The sequence below is a fragment of the Bactrocera neohumeralis genome, chromosome 5 (assembly GCF_024586455.1).
Source record: "Bactrocera neohumeralis isolate Rockhampton chromosome 5, APGP_CSIRO_Bneo_wtdbg2-racon-allhic-juicebox.fasta_v2, whole genome shotgun sequence".
Classification (NCBI taxonomy): domain Eukaryota; kingdom Metazoa; phylum Arthropoda; class Insecta; order Diptera; family Tephritidae; genus Bactrocera; species Bactrocera neohumeralis.
Window position 1 is genome coordinate 75,500,026 of NC_065922.1, and position 19,761 is coordinate 75,519,786.

General features: G+C 32.1%; 1 protein-coding gene across 4 annotated transcripts in view; it reads right to left on the reverse strand.

Moving 5' to 3' along the window:
• Positions 1 to 19,761, reverse strand: part of LOC126760792 (serine-rich adhesin for platelets) — a 170,176-nt gene that overhangs the window by 26,049 nt on the left and 124,366 nt on the right. The window lies entirely within an intron of this gene.

Genomic DNA, 19,761 nt, shown 5'->3' on the forward strand with positions numbered 1-19,761 from the left:
CATACGTTTGTTTCCAAAGATAATATTTAATAAAAAAATAACTTTTTTCTTTTTGATAAAAAATAATTTTATTTTCAATCAATTTAAATATTTTATCAGTCAAAATCACGTTCTATTTACTTTTGATATTTAAATTTTCCATTAAAATGCTGAAGTTAAATTTTTGAAAAATAAATTTTTTTAACAGAAACTGCTTTTCAATAACTTCAAATTCAAGTTCAAGTCCTACTAACACAAATTGTGCCCAAATAAATGTATTATCTGTAAAATAGTGTTTGATAAATATCCTGCTATGTCAAAAATCCAGAAAAATGAACTAAAAAAGAAATGTTTTAATAAAATGAGAATTTATTTATTTTTGCATTGTTTTGAAAACTGTTGTATATTTTTTCGGGGTGAAATTGATTCAGTCTTATAGTAAAGTAGTCTCTCTCTTTCTCACTTTTCATCTCTCCTTGTTTTTAATATTTCTATTTTTCTTTTTATTGTCCTTCCGTTATAGTCTCCACTCTCTCCTCCTTTGTATTCCTACACTTTCCTATGCTTTACTATTTTAAAATTGAGGAAATTACATTTAAACCCTTCCAAAAAAGTGGCTCCTATTGGTAGCAATTTATCTTATCAGAAAACTTATTTTCCATTTCTTCCCTTATAGATCTTCAGTAAGCAAAAACTACGTATCTTCGAAATATCCACTTTGTATGAAAGCTTCTTCGTTTAGTCAAATTTGTCAGAATTTATGTCAGATAAGTTAATATAAGTTATAGTTTAAAGCGTTATGTCAATCATTTTGGTTTGAAAGCTATCTAAAAAGTATATGCTACAACACCTTTAAGCTTAGTTATGCAAATAGTATCAGCTTGGGCTTTAAAAGCACGAAATAGACTTTAAAATCGTATAATGAGAGCTTTTAAGCTCATCTTAGAATGAAAACTTTCAAAGCTTCCAAAAGCTCTTTTATGAATTTCTTTTAAAACAGATTTCGTTTTATTGTAAAGCTATTTGAAAAGCCATCTGTAGAAAGCTTTTAACTTCGATTGCATAAAAAGCTCCCTTGCTTCTGAATATATTACACCTAATTTTGGACTGAAGTTTTTTATATTGCAGCGTAAGGCGTTATGGCACCTCTTTTGATTTGAAAGCTATCTAAAAAGTAAATGGTACGAGAAATATGATCGGCTGAACTTCAAAAGCTTGAGTTAGATTGTATAAAGGCATAATGAATGCTTTTAAGCTCAGCTTACAATGGAAAATTACAAAGCTTTTAATAGCTCTTTTATAATAAATTTCGTTTTATTGTAAAGCTATCTGGAAAGACATCTGTTGAAAGTTTTAATTTTGATTGCAAAAGCTCTTATGAAGCTATCTGGAAAGCAAATACGATCGGCTTAGTTTTATCGTAAATCTATCTGGAAAGTCATCTGTTGAAAGCTTTTAACTTCGATTGCGCAAAAAAGCAAATACGATTGGCTAAACCTTAAAAGCTCGAGTTGGACAGAATAAGGGCATAATGAGAGCTTTTAAGCTTATCTTACTATGGACACTTACAAAACTTTCAAAAGCTTTTTTATGAATTTCTTTTAAAACCAATTTCCTTTTATTGTAAAACTGTCTGGGAAGCCATCTATTGAAAGCTTTTAACTTCGATTGCGGAAAAAGATTATTTACTTTTGAAATTCTGGATATATATTAAATTTTGGATTGAAGCTTCCATAAATTCGAATTTTAAGTCTTTGCCCTTGAAAAGCTCTTTAAAGGCTCCAAAATTATATTAAAAAAATAACAAAATTAAAGCAACCAAAAATTGTGAGGTAGAAGCTCGGCCCAGAACTGTTATTATGCGGCTTTACTGTTACATAAATATATGGACCTTTGTATTTAGTTGTTTTTGTTGTCAATAAAATGAAATTACTCGACTCAGATCGTTTTTGTTTGCGCTTTTGAATATTTAAAGTGTTTTCTTTGTCCAACATTAGTATTTACAACGTTCATTTGTATAAATTTAGTGAATATATTTAGCATAGTGTAATGTACATGTGTAGTTTAGCAAAATTGTTTGCGTTCCAACGACCTTCATATAACATATTAATGAGTTAATTAGTATTCATGTGTGTGATTTTGAAAGCTTTATAAAAGTTTGACTTAGAATGACCGAAAAATAATAACCTATATAAATCTTTAAAGTCTGGCAGGGTTTTTTTTAATATTTGCCGCTGTGTGTTTATGTCTGCTGTTGTGCATCAGAACGACTGTTCGGGGTATTGTTTTGCCGGCATTTTGAGTGAAAATTTAAAGTTGACCGCTTTGTTTTGCCGATGAAAGCCACTGAAGGGATTGCTTGAGCACAAAAGTGTGCGATAGCTAACGTATGAGTGTATTTGTTGTTATTTGCGGTCAGCAGAAAGTTTTTTTCGATGGGTTTTAATTAAACAAAGTTAAGTAATTTATTAAAATTTAATGAAAATTTACTGTAGCGAGATTTTAAAATTTACTTCGTGTAATTTACTGGACAGACGTGCACTGCTCGCCCAATAGCAGGCAACATTTAAGCACAAACTTTCTAGCAATAGCGGTAGCACTGCTGAAGTTGATGCACAGCTTTAGGCGCTTAGGAGTTTTGGTCTCGCAAAATGTTTTTTGAATTCAAATTGAATACTACAAGTTTCATAAATCTATTTATGACGAAAAACAAAAATTTTTAAATTGGAAAAAAAAATTTAAATTAAAAAAAAAATTAAAAAAATTTAAAATTGGAAAAAAAAATTTCAAAATTTTTATAAATTTGTTAGAAAGTTTGTCTATCCAGTAAATTTTTTTAAGTTTACAATTTTTTTTATTAAATTTTTTAATTAAATGTTGAATTTTTTTTACCATTTTGTTTCAAATCAAAGCAGCTACTATTTTCCTGTAAAAAATGTTGGTCTTATAACTGCAGCTGTTATTATTTTTCACCATATATTTATAAATCAAAGCTGCCACTATTCTTCCTGCCACCTTTGAACTGCCTGAAATTCCTTCGTAATCCTAACGCTTGATTAATGCAACGCAATTCTTTCATTTCCACCACACTCTCTTCTCCTCCGCTGTGCTTAAAGCTGCTGCTGCTGCTGGGGGAAAAAATTCAATGGCATCAAAAGCAGCGATAATTCAATGGGAATTTCGCTGCTGGACAGCCGTAAAGTACAAGCATTGCATCATGATTTTGTGAGCAGCAAAAGGCAGCAGGTCAACCAGCTGCAGATGGCATACACAAATGGGGACTTGAAGGCAGTATGGAGGGCGGTGTCGCACACAAACTGAATTGATGAGTGACACAAAGCGAATGAGGGCACTCATCCAGCATAGTACAGAGTTGTAGAGCATCGCATAGCTCAAATGCTGAAAGCAATACCTTTAAAACTGCCTTTGTGTTTTGTATGCGTGTGTGTGTGTATACTGGAGTACAGTGGTGGCCAAAGAAGTAGGGACACTGAATTTGTGATTTATGGAGCTAGTTTTAGCTAGAGTTCTTTGGAAGAAGATTTCGCGGAATCAGCTCTTAATGCCTGGAGGGAAAGTCTATAGAGTTTGATCTCCCTAATGAAGTGTTCAATGCTAGTTAAATAATGCCTAACATCGCTATCAGTGCTACTATCTGATACGACTAATATGATTGCCAAGACACAGCGAAGTCGCAGGTAACTGCAAAGCTGACGAGTTGGCGAGAAAATGAACCCAAGTCTCGTTATCAGTAGAATTGGAACGTGTCTTGCCTCCAAACTCTTCGTGTCTACCACTATTGGTTAGTTGGGCTTCGCTTTATCTTGGTCAGCGCTGGGCTATCCTTAGTTCCTGCGTTGTCGGAAGATCCTTTGGGCTCAAGGTGAATCGCAAGAGGGCCAGTGAGCTCTTCGCCTTCAGGAAGTCTAGCCAATACCTAATTGTAGGGGTTCTAACAGACCATTTCTCTATCGGTGTCCAAGCGGATGCCAGTTATAGAAGTTGTTTAAAAAAATAGAAAAAAAATATCACAACACTTCTCTGACTGTCTCACCTTTGGGAGATCAAGGCTTAAACACACATCTCACACGTTCAGATATCTCGCTGAACTGGCGGGAATATAAATAAAGGCAGCCTGAACAGATTTGTGTTGACCTCAGGGCATCTTGTCGATTTATAGATCCAATTACAGCTATTCCATCTTGGGATTCAGCCATTCAATCTAACCTAACCAGCCTCCATGGAGACTGCGTCGTCTATAAATTTAGTTTCGGATTCCGGGCTTCCGTCTCACATAAGCTGGCGTCTCTCAACGCTGAAGTGCACTGCTGATCTCCATTTTTATTTAATTCCAACCAACTACTGTTAAACTGTTTACTATGTGACCTTCTGTATCCCACATTGTAACGTGTAAATAAGAACGAACCGAGGGGATTCCAGCGCTGCTTTTGTTATTGGACATAACCTCGATTTTTTGATTCGTCCATTCAATTGTAATAAAATGGCAGATTCTTTTTGCATCTGTCAGCCCATTTCAATCCATCACTGTAAATGACTTCGTGTGGCATTCCTTGTTTGTCCGCTTGTGTACGCTTATTAATTTTTAATGCCGCGCTGTGAGTGCCATCAAGGACAATGTGCTGCTCTCTGCTGCCACGCGCCTATAAAATCTGGTATGAGTGTGGTTCTCATGTTATGTGCCCACTTTTAGCCTCAGCCATCAGCCATCGGCCTTTGCCATACGTTGTAAAAGCACACACAGCCAAAGCAACAACAAAAATATTTCGGCAATGATTGCCTGAGCTGTTGAGCCGCTGAGCTGAGCCGCTCGTCCACTGGCAGCCAGAATTTGATGTACGAGTTGTTGGCGCGTCAGCCGCTTTGTCATTTCTCAGCGACCTACCAGTGCTCCTGTCACACACTCATTTCTTCACTGTCTCTCCCCACGCCCACGCTCACTCACACCGCTTACCCTCGCCCTCTCCCGCATTTCTTGCTACCTTTCGGGTTTGCTACTTTGCGGTAATGACATTTGATAAACAAGCAGCCGACAAACGGGAAACGCCAAAGCAATAACAAAATGAGAAAAACAACAACAAAACAACAAAGTTGGCAGAAAAGCAATAGCAGTTAAATTTGGAGTAAAGTTCAACGAATTGTCGAGAGAGTTTGTGCGCGTTCGGCGTTTGATTTAGCTGTGTAGGTGTATGGATGTGCGTTTATACATATCTGTGTTTGTGTTAGTGGGTGCAGTTTTTGCTTCGTGTTGTGCAAGCTTAGCACATGCTTGTGCAAATCCTTGCTTTCGTCGCTCGTCTGCAGTTACTGGGTTAGTAGCCGGCATTGTCAGTGAGCCGGTCAGCAATGTTGCCACATTTTATGTGCCTTATGTATGTATGTATGTGCGCATGTGGGTGTGTGTGCATATTTATTGCTGTCGCTTTCAACATGCTGGCAGTGTTTTCATATTTTATAAATTTTTTCATTTTATTTTTAAAATTTTTTATACCCTATACAGTGCATTTAAGTTTATCTTGCAGTTTGTAACACCCATAGAAAAACGTCAGATGCCCTATAAAGTATGCTATATGTTACATATATACATACATGATCAGCATGACGACCTAAGTCGAATAAACCACGTCTGCCCGTCCGTCTCTCTGTCCATGCGTCGGTTTTTATACGAACTAGTTCCTCAGTTTTTGAGATATCATTTCGGAATTTCGCACACGTTCCTTTCTCTCCGAGATGCAACTCATTTGTCGGAACGGCTGATATCGCTCTACTATAGCATATTGCTAACATACAAACCGAACGATCGGAATAAAGTGCTTGTATGAAAAGATCTTTCATTTGCCGAGATATCTTCAAGAAATTTGGTATGGGTTATTGCCCATGCTAACGGTATAGTCTCCGAAAAAATTCTTCAGATCGGATTACTATAGCATATAGCTACCATACAAACTGAACGATAAAAATTCTGGTAAGAATTTTTTTCTATTTGTGTCTGGGTACTATAGCCTCGGTGCAACCGAAGTTAACGTTTTTTATTTTTTATATATTTTTTTGTTTCTTATTTTTTACTTTTTTTGTTGTTTTTATTTGGTCATTCTCTTTTCTCCCCGCTGTCGCATTACCACTTTAATTTTTACTGTGGTTAACATTAGTCTGACCAGCGATAATTTTACGTCTGTCACCAACGTCGTGCATAAGTGTGTTTTTGCGCAAATATTTTGTGCTACTTTTTGTGTGCTTTAAAATCTATTGTTGTGTATAATTTTTTTTAGAAAAAGTGATATTTTTTTATGAGTTGGTATACCTTATGCCTTTAAATTTTTTTTGTTGAAATTTTATATATTTATATAATGAAAATTTTTAATTATTCAAATGATGGTTTTTAATTATCTCAATGCAGCCTTTTATGTTATTTTTATATTTTTACATAAGGCGTATTCTCATGTCTCCTGTTATATAAGTAAAGCAAAAATAAATAATATTTAAAATATATGTAATAATTTTGCAGCAAAATACTTTAGTCAATAAAAATTATTTTAAAAAATGTTAGTAAAAAGTTTTAAATAATAAATAAAAAATATATAAAAAATATTTTAAAAATAAATAAATAAATTAACTAATTTTCTATAAAATTGATATATTTTTTTTATTTTTTTTAATTGTTTTCATCTAAAAACTTAATTATGTATGTATATCTTAACAGACAGAGTTTTTTTGCTCGAACAAGTATTGTTAAAATGTTTATATTTTATTAAGTTTTCTAATTTATTGCGTAAATTTTCTATTATTTTTTTTAAATTTTATTGTTTTGTTTTCAAATCTGTTCAGAATAATATTCAAAACGTCGAAAAAAAAATTTTTTTGCGATATCTTTTATATTATAAATTATTTTTTTTTTAATTAAACTTTTAAATTAAATTTTTTTTTTTATTTTTTTAAGCTTTAAAATTTTTAAATTTAAAAAATTAGCTTGGTGTCCTTTCTCTTTTCTTAAAATTTCTTAATTTTTTGAAATTTTCAATAATATGGTCTCAAAAAAGTATGTATCATATTTCCTTCTGGGTGCATTTCGCATAAATTTTTTGTATATTTTAAAGTTAGAATTTCTTGTTCTAAATTTTAATATTGCGTTACACAATACACATTTCCTGCCGCACATGCCAATTACCGGCGTTTCCCCCAAGGCCGGTTTGCCGCTAGCCACATGTAAAAATTGTATGTAAAATGTTGCAAAAGTGTCAATTACAGTTTACATTTTAATTGAACTCGATCTGGCGAAACGAGCCTAAACGTCAATAGAATGCAATATTTGCAAGCATGTAACACATAAACACACACACACAAAATGCCATTTAGTCAAAATACACACATAACTGCTTACATAATTCATGTAAATACACGCAGATTACATATGTTACTCATACGCAGCGGCGCACGCTGAACACGCTATAGACCAGAGGCATTCAGCAGTTAAATATGTAATAGCTTTTTTGGTAAATTTTAATGCGAGCATGTATATGTGTGTGCATTTTAAATAATTTTAATTTCAATACATAACTCCATTTAGTTATGCATTTTACGCTTGCATGTCGCTCATACGCCCCGGAGGCCAGCACAGCGAGCAAATGAAGCGTGCGAATGCAACATGACAAGTTGACTGACTGGCTGCCTGGCTGACTTGTAAGTGCAATGTGTGCAATTATGAAGTGTTCGGACATGCAATTTTGCTGCACTGTTATGTGTGTGTCATATGTGTGTTTGGCATTTGCATATTTACTTTATGGCAATGTGTAAGTCATAACTAAAAAATATAATAAATTGTTAATATGGTAATTCCATATCAGTATGTGCATATGTACGTATGCGTGTGTTGGTGCAAATATTTATGCGCCACATTTATGTAGGCATTTATTATGCAAATACGCACGCCAGTGTGTAGCTGTCAGTCATTTTGTCGGCTTGCATGCAACGCAAATATTTGAAAAGCAGTTAAAGCCGAGCGTAAACTCGCTGCTGAATGTGGCAATTAAATTAATTGCAACAAGCTGCTAGCCAACTGCTGATGTGTGTGTCAGATTGTTAATTTATTAATAAATATTTAAGTAAAATGATTTTTTTTTCGTTGTTTATTTTTTAATTATATAGGTGTTTAGTATTTAAATTTTTATCTTTTTATTATATGTAAATTTAATTAATTTTTTTTATTTTAAATTGTTTTTAATTTTTATTGCGTATAAAAATTAATTTTTTAAAACTTTTTTTAAATAATTCTTTTGATTATTTTTTAAATTATTTTTTTATAATTTTTTTTATAATTTATTTTTATAATCATATGTATTTTTATGAAAATGAATGAATTATGAATTTTATTATTATTTTTTTATTTCCACAAAGTATTTAAATTTTTATATTATACGTAAATTTAATTAATTTATTTTTGATTTTAAATTGTTTTTAATCAATTTTTTTATAATTGTTTTTTATAATTTATTTTTATAATCATATGTATTTTTATGAAATTTTTTTTATGAATTTCATTAAAATTTTTTTATTTCCACAAAGCATTAAAATTTTGACTTTTTTTTATTCAAAATTGTTTTTAATTATAATTAATTTCTTTAAAATGTATTTTAAATAATTTTTTTAATTATTTTTTTTTATAATTGATTTTATATTTATTTTTATAATTTAGTATTATTTTATGAATTTCATTAATATTTTTTAATTTCTAAAAATAATTTGTGGCTTAGTTCATTACTCACACGCGTCCGAAAATGTATAAATGTAACATGTGTGATACAACAATATGCTAATAAATAAGTAAAAGTCTTTGGCAACAAAAACCCATCACTAATACTCTGTAAGCTTTATTAATACGCATATTAGCTTAAGTATTTGAAGAAAAAAAATATTGTAACAGCAATTTATATAATACAAAAATTTGCCAGCAGCAGCTGTTACCACTTGCAAGCACTTAACTGCAGCATATGTTAGTTAATTTGTATATTTAGCCTGCTAGCATTAGTAATATAGCATAAATATACATATAGAGAAATATTAGCTTGAAGCCACTTGCACAGTGGTGGTCGGCGCGTTAAAAATTATATTTTTGAAAACAAACCTAAACAAATATGGAAAATTGTTTTTGTTTTTTTTTTTTATTTTTATTTTTTTTTTCGTAGAAATTTAAAAAAAAAATCCTAAATATTTTTTTTTCTCAAAAATTATATAAATTTAGTTTTTTTTTCGAAAAAATGTCTGTCAAAATTTTTTATGAATTTATTTTTGGTCTTAGAATTACTAAAAAAAGCAATTCATTATTTTTAATTTTTCTACTCCAAAATATATTTTTTTCAAAATGTATAAAAATTGTTTTTTTTTTTTTAAATTTTGGCAAAATTTTTATTTATTTTTTTTTTTGCTTAAAAATAACTGTTTAAAAATATAAAATATTTTTAGTTTTTCTTTCGGGTATTGAAAATATTTATTCTTTGTGTTAAATTAGAATGTATGTTATTATTATACAAATAAACAAAAAAAAGTCGTTTAATTCTTTTTTTTATTTTTATTATTGCTTCTCGAAAATAATATTGAAGAAAAATTAAAATAATTATATTTTTATTAATTAAATAATTAAATTTAATTAAAACAATTGCATAATTAAAATAATTTTTTAATTAAAATATTTTCGTTTTTTATTTAAAATATTTTTTTTCTCAAAATTTATTATTTATTACAAATGTTTTTGTTAATTCTTTTCAATTTTAAATTTTATAAAATTTAATTTGCAAAAAAAAATGTTTAAAAAATTTCACAGTTAATCTGTTTTATTCTTGTGTCAGCACTTTTTTGACACACTGTATGTACGCCTCTAATGGATATACTTCAATATATCTTGCTTTCAACACACACACTCTTATTAATATGTATTTACGCAGATCCCTTCAAATCCCAGCTTATTTATATGTTTGTCTGTCTGCTTACATCATCTGTGTCAATACAGCAGTGTTGCTAAGCATCCATAATGCCAACAATCACAATTTGCATAAGTGCAAGCACACACACATATACATCTGCTTTACAATCAGCTCCGTCATAGCAAATCGCCCGGTATTGAATTGTTTTTGTGCACACACATATACATACCGTGGCTCATCTTTTGCTCTCTCTGTCACTCGACCGACATAAATTGACATTTGATTTGACATCAGCGCGGCGTCTCTGACTTATTGCATTCATATCGAAATTTACAAGCGCATATGAATATATTGATTCTACAAAATGATGAATGTTTGTATACGTTACATATATAAATCCGCTTTGGCTGCAGCATATGTGTTAGAGAATATGTTGTTATTGTTCTTACTGCTACCAATTGACTTTTCGGTGGACCTGATGCAGCGCGTGTAACGTGCATTGTTTGCCAGTGTTCGCCAGAGATTAAATAAGTTTGTCTCCGAGGGTTAACTCAGACGATACTTAGCTATCAGTTGCTTTCGCCCTGTATTTTGATTTAATCCTTACTTAAGACAATGCTTTAGATATATTTTGAGAGAATACTGAGGCGTGCTGTAATTATTATTTTATTTTAGCTGCTTATGTACTCAATTTTTAATTTTAGAAAAAAAAACTGAAAAAATAGACGCCGGAGCGCTTGTGGCTGCACTTAGGCCAGGGTTAGGCTCATTGTGACCCGGGGAAAGAATGATTTGGTAAAAGACCTGATTTTTCCCCTTCTCATCCTCTGCACATGCTTTTCATTCCCTCGAATCCATTAAATTCATTTTCTGAAGGTGGTATTTTTCCGGTAGGTGCCCTGTTTTGATTTCTACAACGTTGCTAAGCTTCCTTTTGCCTAATGGAGGAGCTTTATGGTCTGTCCATCATCAACATAACCCCAAAGTACCTTTGTGGTATGCCCTGTGTTACTTGTGTTCCAAGACCTGAGGTGTTCCTCTATAGTCCTCTGCTCGAAATAGTCCTCGAAGAAACAGAATGGCCTGGAGCAGCTTAGGTAGATTGTATCTCCAACTCCCCCCGAGCGGTCCAGCTTGTCTGCCTTTTAATTTCCTTCTATTCCTATATGACCAGGTACCCAGATGATATTAACTGTATTTCCTGCTAAAAGTCTATTGATTGCCTCTTGCATAAGCCATTGCCGCTTGGCTATTCACTGGAATGTTTATGGGCTTGCAGCTTAGAACAGAAGCCCACTTGGCAGTCCCTGTTGTGCCCACAATTTCAGTCTGAAAGACCGAATTGTAGTCGTTTAGTTTGAAGTTGCATTTCGTGTATGGATTACTACAAAAAGCCCGCACTTGTTCCAGTTTCATCCTTTGATCTGTCAGTGAATACGAATATTTCGCCGTTGGAACCATCGATTACAGCCCAATTTTCTCTACTGGGGAATGAAAACGATGTGTTTAGTTCCTCGTGGGCCTCCTTTACCTGGTCTTAATGCCAGTTTAACACTCGTTTATTAACAAGGCTGTGTATGATGTCATGCTCATAGCCACCTAGCTTGACACCATAAGGCGGCTCTCCGTAAGCATTGCCTCAAACCTCACTTGCATGTGTATTTGCCGGATTTCAAGTAAGTATAAACTCCAGAGCCTTTGTTGAAGTAGTATCTTCAGTAAGCAGGCCTATTGTACTTGTTCCAGATTCGAAGGGCTTTAAAAGCCCTGCTCTCAATATATCCTCTCCAGATTAGATTTTTAACTACGATAACACCGAGATATTTGACCGAGCTCGAGAGTGAAATGGTTTTGCCCTTTAATGAGGGGAGATTGAATTAAAAAGTTTTTGTTGTCGTCTTGTGAAGACACAGATTTCTGTTTTCTCCGGATTAACAGTTAGTCCGTGGCCCTTCGCCCAGTAAATGCCGCTATTGTGAATTATCGTTTTTCTAAGGAACTTTAGATTGTCTCTACTACCTCATGTAGGGCGGTATTAACCGACTTTCCTTTGACATACGCATGCTGCCTGGACTCAAAAAGGTTTCGTGCGATTTGTCGTTTGATAAGTTCATCGCAGATCCTCTCCATACTTTTTAGTGGGAAGTTTTGTATACTTAAAATATTGATGCTCGAAAAACATTAATTCTTTCGATATGTATTCAATAACAATTATGCTCGGAAAGGGAATATGACTACTATTCTACTTTAAATTTAATAAGCTTATGCCGAAACTAGTTTTAGAGCAAATAAAAATAATTGCAAGATATATTTACGTTTGCTGGTTCACACAGATTTCCACAACATACATGTATACATAATATAACCCGCTTACCGCCCCCTAATCGAATTCCATTATTTACTCAGCATATTTCTATTTGATCTTAAGCTTGAGCTTGCACTTTAATTAAAAGAAAACAGAGAAAAGGATTAAGTGGTCATTTAAAAGAGAACCGACTGAGAGCTTACGCTTAGGAGGTGTTTTTTTACATATGTACATACGTATGTATGCAACTCGATTGTGTAAAGAAAAGCGTAAATCGACTCGTATTTGAGGCAGGCATAGAACTTGATGGAATGTGTGCGGATTTAAAAAAATAAAAAAGAGCAAATACAACAAAAAATATTTTATGATATATTTAATGAATTTCATAAATTCTAATATTTCAAATCTATGCACACATACATGCATATTTCGGCAATGCATTGTTCTATTTCTATTCATATAAATATCCATACTTTCTTACATCTCTGACCCATTTTGCTTGATAGCTTTGTGTGAAAAACGATGTAAAAACAAAGTAAACAATTTTGGTCGAATTTTCGTTGCATGTCCTTATACATATATGCACTTGTATATGTATGTGTTTATAGCAATTGTACTTAATACCTTTCTAGTAAACAATATGTTGGCAAAAGCAATACGAAAAAGCAAAAATTGAAAATACCCCAGACAATGGATAGGAAAACATGGCGCCAAGACTCAAGGCAACATAAGAAATATATTAATAAAAGCGGTGAAGGCGAAGTAGAGCATGAAGAAAGTGGCAAAACGCAAATAAATGAAGCGTGTGAAAATGCACTTGCATGTACAGAAAAGCACAGTTACATATACCAAGGTGTATATAGCGAAAATGCGAGAGAAAGAGGTGGAAAAAAACAATTCCAGCATCGCACACGTTTTATAAGAAAAGTGGGCGTGTTACAGCTGTTTTAAAATTTGGTGGCATTTTGAGTTTTTCAAAAATGTTGAATCAAACTTATTTTATATATATTTTTACAATTTTATTTTGACATTTTAAATTTAGCGCGCATCTTTGCTGAACATTTTTTAAAGCAAATGTATTCTATTGTTTTAGAAAATATAAAAAAATGTTTGAATTTTCAGAGTTTTATTTTCAAAATTGTTCTAAACTTCTTTATAATTTTAAATGTATTACACATCTTTGCCAAAAAAAAGTTATCATAAATTTCTAAAAAAAATTATCAGAATTTTCTGACGTTTGTTTTTTTTTGTTTTCAAGATTAATAAAATTTTGCTAAAAAAAATTATCAAAATTTCTTGACGTTTTTATCAAAATAAACAGTAATAATACTTTCTAAAAAAAATTATTAGAATTTTCAGACTTTTTTTTAAATTAATAAAATTTCGCAAAAATTTTTTTTAAAAGCAAATGTATTTGCGAAAAAAAATTATCACAATTTTCTGATGTACTAGAAAATGTAAAAAAATTCTAAATTTTCAGAATTAAAAAAAAATATTTTTCAAAATTTATATAAACTTTCCTTTATAATGTAAATGTATTGCACATCTTTTTTAAAAAAATGTTTTCAGAATTTTTTGAATTTTTTTTTTAATATTTATAAAATTTTTGTTAAACAATTTTTTTTTTTCAAACGTATTTAATTTAGTAGAAAATGTAAAAAAAAAAAATAAAAAATGTAAAAATTCTGAAAATTTATAAAAAAATTTCTTCAAACTTTTTTTGGTTAAAGCTGTAAATTTTGAACTACTATGAAATTACACTGTATCTACTTGCATAAATTGCAAAAAATCCGCAAAGCAAACTAGCAACCAAATTGCTGGCAGAGCAGAAATTGCAGCAACGAGATTTTGGCGGCAAGAGCCCAAGTATTTTCATGCCAACAAGCAAAAGCGTTCTACTTTCATATTGTGCCATGAATTTCCAAACATAAACATACATACACGCATACTTATGTACATACGCACATACATAAGCAAACATAACTGCGCATATCAATATGCTCCCATTTGCCTACAACTAGTTAGTTGCAAGTTTATTTGTTGCCGTTTGAGTGTCCTCATTGGGGATTGTACTACCTTGTGCCTTGTGCAGGGAATATATGTAGGTACAAGCCACGAAGCACAAAGCAAAAGCAAATCGGTAAAAATGGACAACATTTTGCCAGCAATGAAAGATCTGGAACGCTTGTACTTACAGTTGCTGCAACAGTCGTCATGCAAATAAAGCAACAAAGGTGCAATTGCAGGCAGCTGAGACTGTGCGTTCAATTGCCAGTGTAGGGTTGCCTAGATGTAACCGATACTATAAATAAAATACTTGCTTTATAGTGGTATGTTCCAGCAAACAGAAGTGTTGTGGGTTCATGAATACAATTTTTTTTTTCAAAAAAATATTTAGAAAACTCCAACATTTTAATAAAATATTACTCAAAAAACAATAATTTTTTCTTTAAAATTTTCTATAAAAAAATTAATAATTTTTTTCTTTAAAATTTTCTATAAAAAAATTTAATAATTTTTGTTTTTCGAAATAAAGTAATTGTATAATTTTTTCGAATAAAATATTTTTTTATTTAAAAGTAATTCAACAAAATTAAATTAAAAAACTAAAAAAAAAATAAGAAATCAGCTGAATTAAGCTATTTTGTATTTTTCAAAACTAAAATATTTTTTAACGAAAAATTTTAAAATTTTTTAGGAATTTTTTTTTTTAGCAAAATTTCAAATTGTAAATTTTTTTTAGCAGATTTTATAAAATTTTAACATATTTTTTGTAAATAATTATTTTTCCGAAAAAAATAAAGTATATTTTTTCAAATAAAAAAGTGTTTCTTTAAGTAATTCAACAAAATTAATTGAAAATATAATCAGTTGAATTAGCGCTATTTTTTAAATTTCGAGTTATTTTTAGAAAAGTTTTTTTTTTATCAAAATTTTGATTTCTTTTTTTAGTCTTAGAAAATTTCAAATCAAATCCATTTTTTCCTGAAAAATTTGAAATTTGTAAATTTTTTCACCAATTGTATTTTCAGTTAAAATTCTGTCAATTCTCTTAACCTCAATGGCTTGGCAGCATTTGCAGGCACTAACACATATTTACATATGTAAACAGAAAACTGCAGATATAACTCCGTATACTGGAGCGAAGCGCTTGCATAGCATATGTACGTATATTTATCTCATATCCACTAAAGGTGCTTGCCTGCATTATTTTTTCACCCACAAGCACTCTTTTCCAGCGGTTAGTGTGCTGCTCCAGCGTTTCAACTCCTTCCACCTGAGGCACTTGCTGTTCCTGCATTGCTTGTGGATCTGTAATTAATTTCGCTTGCCAGCTGCCAGGAACTGCCATTCAAATTCATAGCAATACATACATACATATACGCACGTATCCAACCAATTTTATAAAATCGAGCACATTTACTTGCACTTGTAGTTGATATCATATATGTACATATATGTATGTGTGTGTGTTGGTCTTGTTGCTCAATTTTGCTTAAAACAATTTAAAAAACTGTAAAATGATTGCATTTCTCATTTCTTTTCATTTAATTTCTCTGCCCCTTCACCGGCATGTCTGTCTGCATCAAATTGTGGTCAATTAGTTGTTTGGATTCATAGGCGTGCGTTGCGTATACGTAACCTCTCAGTACCACTGATCGAGTATGAGTGCCGTCATCAGGTAAACCGAGTGTAATGGCTGACTGCGTCTGTGTATGTGTATGTATGCTGCGGCTTTGAGTGCGCAATTGCTTGATATTTGCTCAGTCGGTTCTCGGAAAAACGAAAGACACTTGTAGTTTTCTGTTCTTCATTTCGATTGCTACTTTTTATAGCATGGTGGTAGAATCTACATATGTGTATGCACCTGTATATATGCATGTAATATTCGTTGAGTTGAAATTTCATGTTCTCAGTTATTGCTTATAGCATTTGAAGATAGCCTAAATTATGCATTCTTATATTTTACCGAATATAATTTCGCTCGAAAAATAAAAAATTGGTTTTTGTGGTATTTTACGTCGTTCAAAACCATTTGGTGAATTTTCGTAGTAAAGATTGAATATACAAATTTATTCTTATTCGGAAATTAAGTTGGTTTTGTAAGTTGCTTTTTTGAAAAAACAAAAATAAATATTCCAAGGCTTCACAATCCACTGGGTACAAATAAATAAAACAAAAAAAATTGTGTGAAATTAAAAAGTTTTGAGAAATTTTTTTAAATTATATTTTTTTTTTAATTTTTCAAAATCAAATAAAGTTAAATAAAAAGAGTCCGAAATAATAAAAAATAAATAAAAGATAAAATAGTAAGCATTGGAGATTGAGTTTAATACAATTTTAAAAATTTAATTAAAGTTAAATCTATTAAATATGCCTTTTACTTGTAAAGAATTATTTGTTATTAAATCATATGTTGTTTTTTGAAAGGTTAGAATCTTTAAAAAAATGTTTAAATAAAAAAATTAAAATTTGAAAAAAATAGTATATTTTTAAAAACAAATTTTTAAAATTTTGAAAAAAGTTAAATATTTTTTTTTTAAATAACAATTTTGGTTTTGTAAAGAATTTATTTTATTGAAGCTGTTTTTTAAAAAGCTAGAATTTTTCAAAAAAAAAAAAATAAATAAATAAAGAAATTAAATTTTGCAAAAAAATAAAAATTGCTTATACTTTATTAAAATTTTGTAAAAAAAAATTAATTAAATTTTTTTTTGTAAAAATAACATTTTTTTGTAAAGAATTATCTTTTATCATCATATATTGTTTTTTGAATAGCAGGAATTTTTGAAAAAAAAAATTAATCAAAAAAATTAAATTTTGCAAGAAAAAACATTTTTTTTGTAAACAAATTTTTAAAATTAAAAAAGAAATTAAAGTGAATTTGTTTTGTAAAAATAACATTTTTGTTTATGTATAAATATATATATAATAGAATATGATATATTTTCTTCAAATATTTGAGCCTGCTGTTAAATGAAAAAAATTAATAATCAGTATTATAAATATATATTTATACGTGTATGCATTTTGCCTGCTCAAATCCGCTCACATACAAGCATTTGCTACATACACACTTGTAAATATCTTCAATATATACCAATCAGCTTACAACACAGCATGCAAAATCTTACCTATGTATGTATATATATGCAAAGGGTTTCAAGTGCTTCACTCACAAACAAAGATAAGCATGTCAATTTGTATACCCACTGCTCACAGCGGGGAGACATGCGCACACATACACACAAACGAATCTGCCACCACACGTAGGCCTCTACTCGGCCCACTCGCTTGCTGCACAGTGTTAAGCCTCAGTTTGTTTACGGCTTGTAGCTGTTGGATTACGAACAGTACATTTTCAACACACACACATCAATAGCACTTCATATATGTATATACCCATATGCTTGCTTTTGTTACTTGAGCTTAAGCTTTTCAGCAGCGTGTAAGCGTAATGATAAGACGCAAATAAAAATGTAAAAAAGTAATGAATAAAGTTACAAAAATATCTTAGAAAATAAATAAGTAGCAGGCACTCGAGTCATAAATTTGTATTATTAAATATTTGCATATTTATTGCGCTGCTCGTGTGGCAATTAAGTGGCTTAGGCTCGGAGTAGGTGACGGGCGAAAGTCGCACACTGTCAAACGCATATGTGTGAAGATAAATATCCTTCGGCTTCTGCAATAATAAAGCTGAAACACTTGTTTTTGTATGCATGTGTCTGTATGTGTGAGTTTGTGTTCGGCTATAAATTTTTCTTAAACGCTTCAAAGCTTGAAATATTTCTTTAGTTTCCTACGAATTTCATCAATTTTGGTGACTACCTTAGTCACTGTGGGCGCTGAGCTGCTCCAGAAGTATGAAGGAGAGAATATTTTAATTAAAAGTATTTCTCAAATTGTTAAAAGCTATAAATATTGATTTACAGAGAGGATTGTGGTAAAGCAAGTGATAGCCGAAAAACAGAAGAATAGAAACTATTATTTGTGACATCAGCACAGAAGATATAAATTTATGATGTACAAGTTTTAGATTCTAATGGTGGCTAAAAATCTGCAAAAAGAAAATTCTGTATCCTTCTTTCTCTGGGGAAATGGGTGTCGCCGAAAGCTTGCAATGTCATGAGTTCAAGCTGACTTTAGTCTAATTGGCAGAGGAAGGAGAAGAAGAGGGTTCCAACTCTGACAACAAGAGAGGGGCCCGCAGGAAGCCAAGTAAGGAAGAGTTGAAAGCAAAAATGCGGTATTAGCAGGCGGTCGGAATATGTAACCGACTCGAGAGCAAGTCCTACCTGAAGTAATACGAGGTGAAACGGTTGGTTGGCCAAAAAAGAGGAGAAAAACGTCCGGGTACACTTCGCGGACCCAGCGTTTGCGAAACGCTGGAGATGAAATTTTTGGAAGCCCTATTCTTGAGGAACTCTACTAAACGCACCCATGCCTCCATTTGATGGAGCAGGATGGCTTGGTGAAGCCAAAATTGGAAAGTGTAATGACAACCTATCACTTTAATAGGTGAGGGAAGCTGTCAGAACGCTCTCAAACCTATGAAAAGTTGAGAAACTGGAGGTGGTGGACTATGCGCTGCGGCTCCTACAACGACAGAATACCGCACCGCCAACGAAAAGTACGAAAAGCTCGGGAAGATAGCTTGAAGAGTTGGAAGCGTCACCCCGCCGACGACAACGAAAATTCGTTAGAGAAAGGTGAAATGGAGAAGGATATCGGCACAGAAAAGATCAGGACGACTTCACTTGTTCTACAAGAGGTGGAGAAGAACCCATTCAACATTCTGAGGGTCCGAAACCGGGCTGAGGGTATTGCAGGTAAATCACCACAAATGTAAGATCGCCTCTGCTTCACTTCTTGCCAACTTAGAGAAGAGGAGCTACGACGTTGTTTTAGTCCAGGAACCATGCATTGCATCAAGTAACTTGGACGCTGGGCTAAAATCACAAAACTACACCACATACACGGCGAGCATGAATAACAAGGTAAAAACAGCGACATTAGTCAACAAAAATCCATATTTCCATAAGACAAGTCGCCAAGTGTCAATGAATCATTTTGCTTCAAGTGATTGCCACTTCCGAACTATGAAAAACTGAAGAGTTTAACACTTGAGTAGCTGAAAAACAGATATGACGCAGTGTATGTCTTTCAGAGAAGGTAGCACACCACAGCAACGCACATCGACAATAACCACTTACTTTGACGTGCCGCAGCTGCCACGGTGAGCAGCTAAAGTATGCGACGCATGCTTACACGCTTTTCCTTTGAACTCGCAACTCGCTTTGGCGTCGCAAACTTTTTATTGCCAACTATTTGCTTACTAGCGCGAGTCTACATGACGCTGCTTTGTGGCAAGTGTAGAGAAGACAACAGACAACTACTTAAAAAGGGGTTAGGGAAGGGCAAAGCGGGGTACAGTCTGAGAGGGCGTAGTTGCATGCCACATGCAGGCATTTCAGCAACTGCCACTCATATTGGAAATAGCTAGCTGAACTAGTAGCTGCTTATAGAAAACTTTTGTTTTTC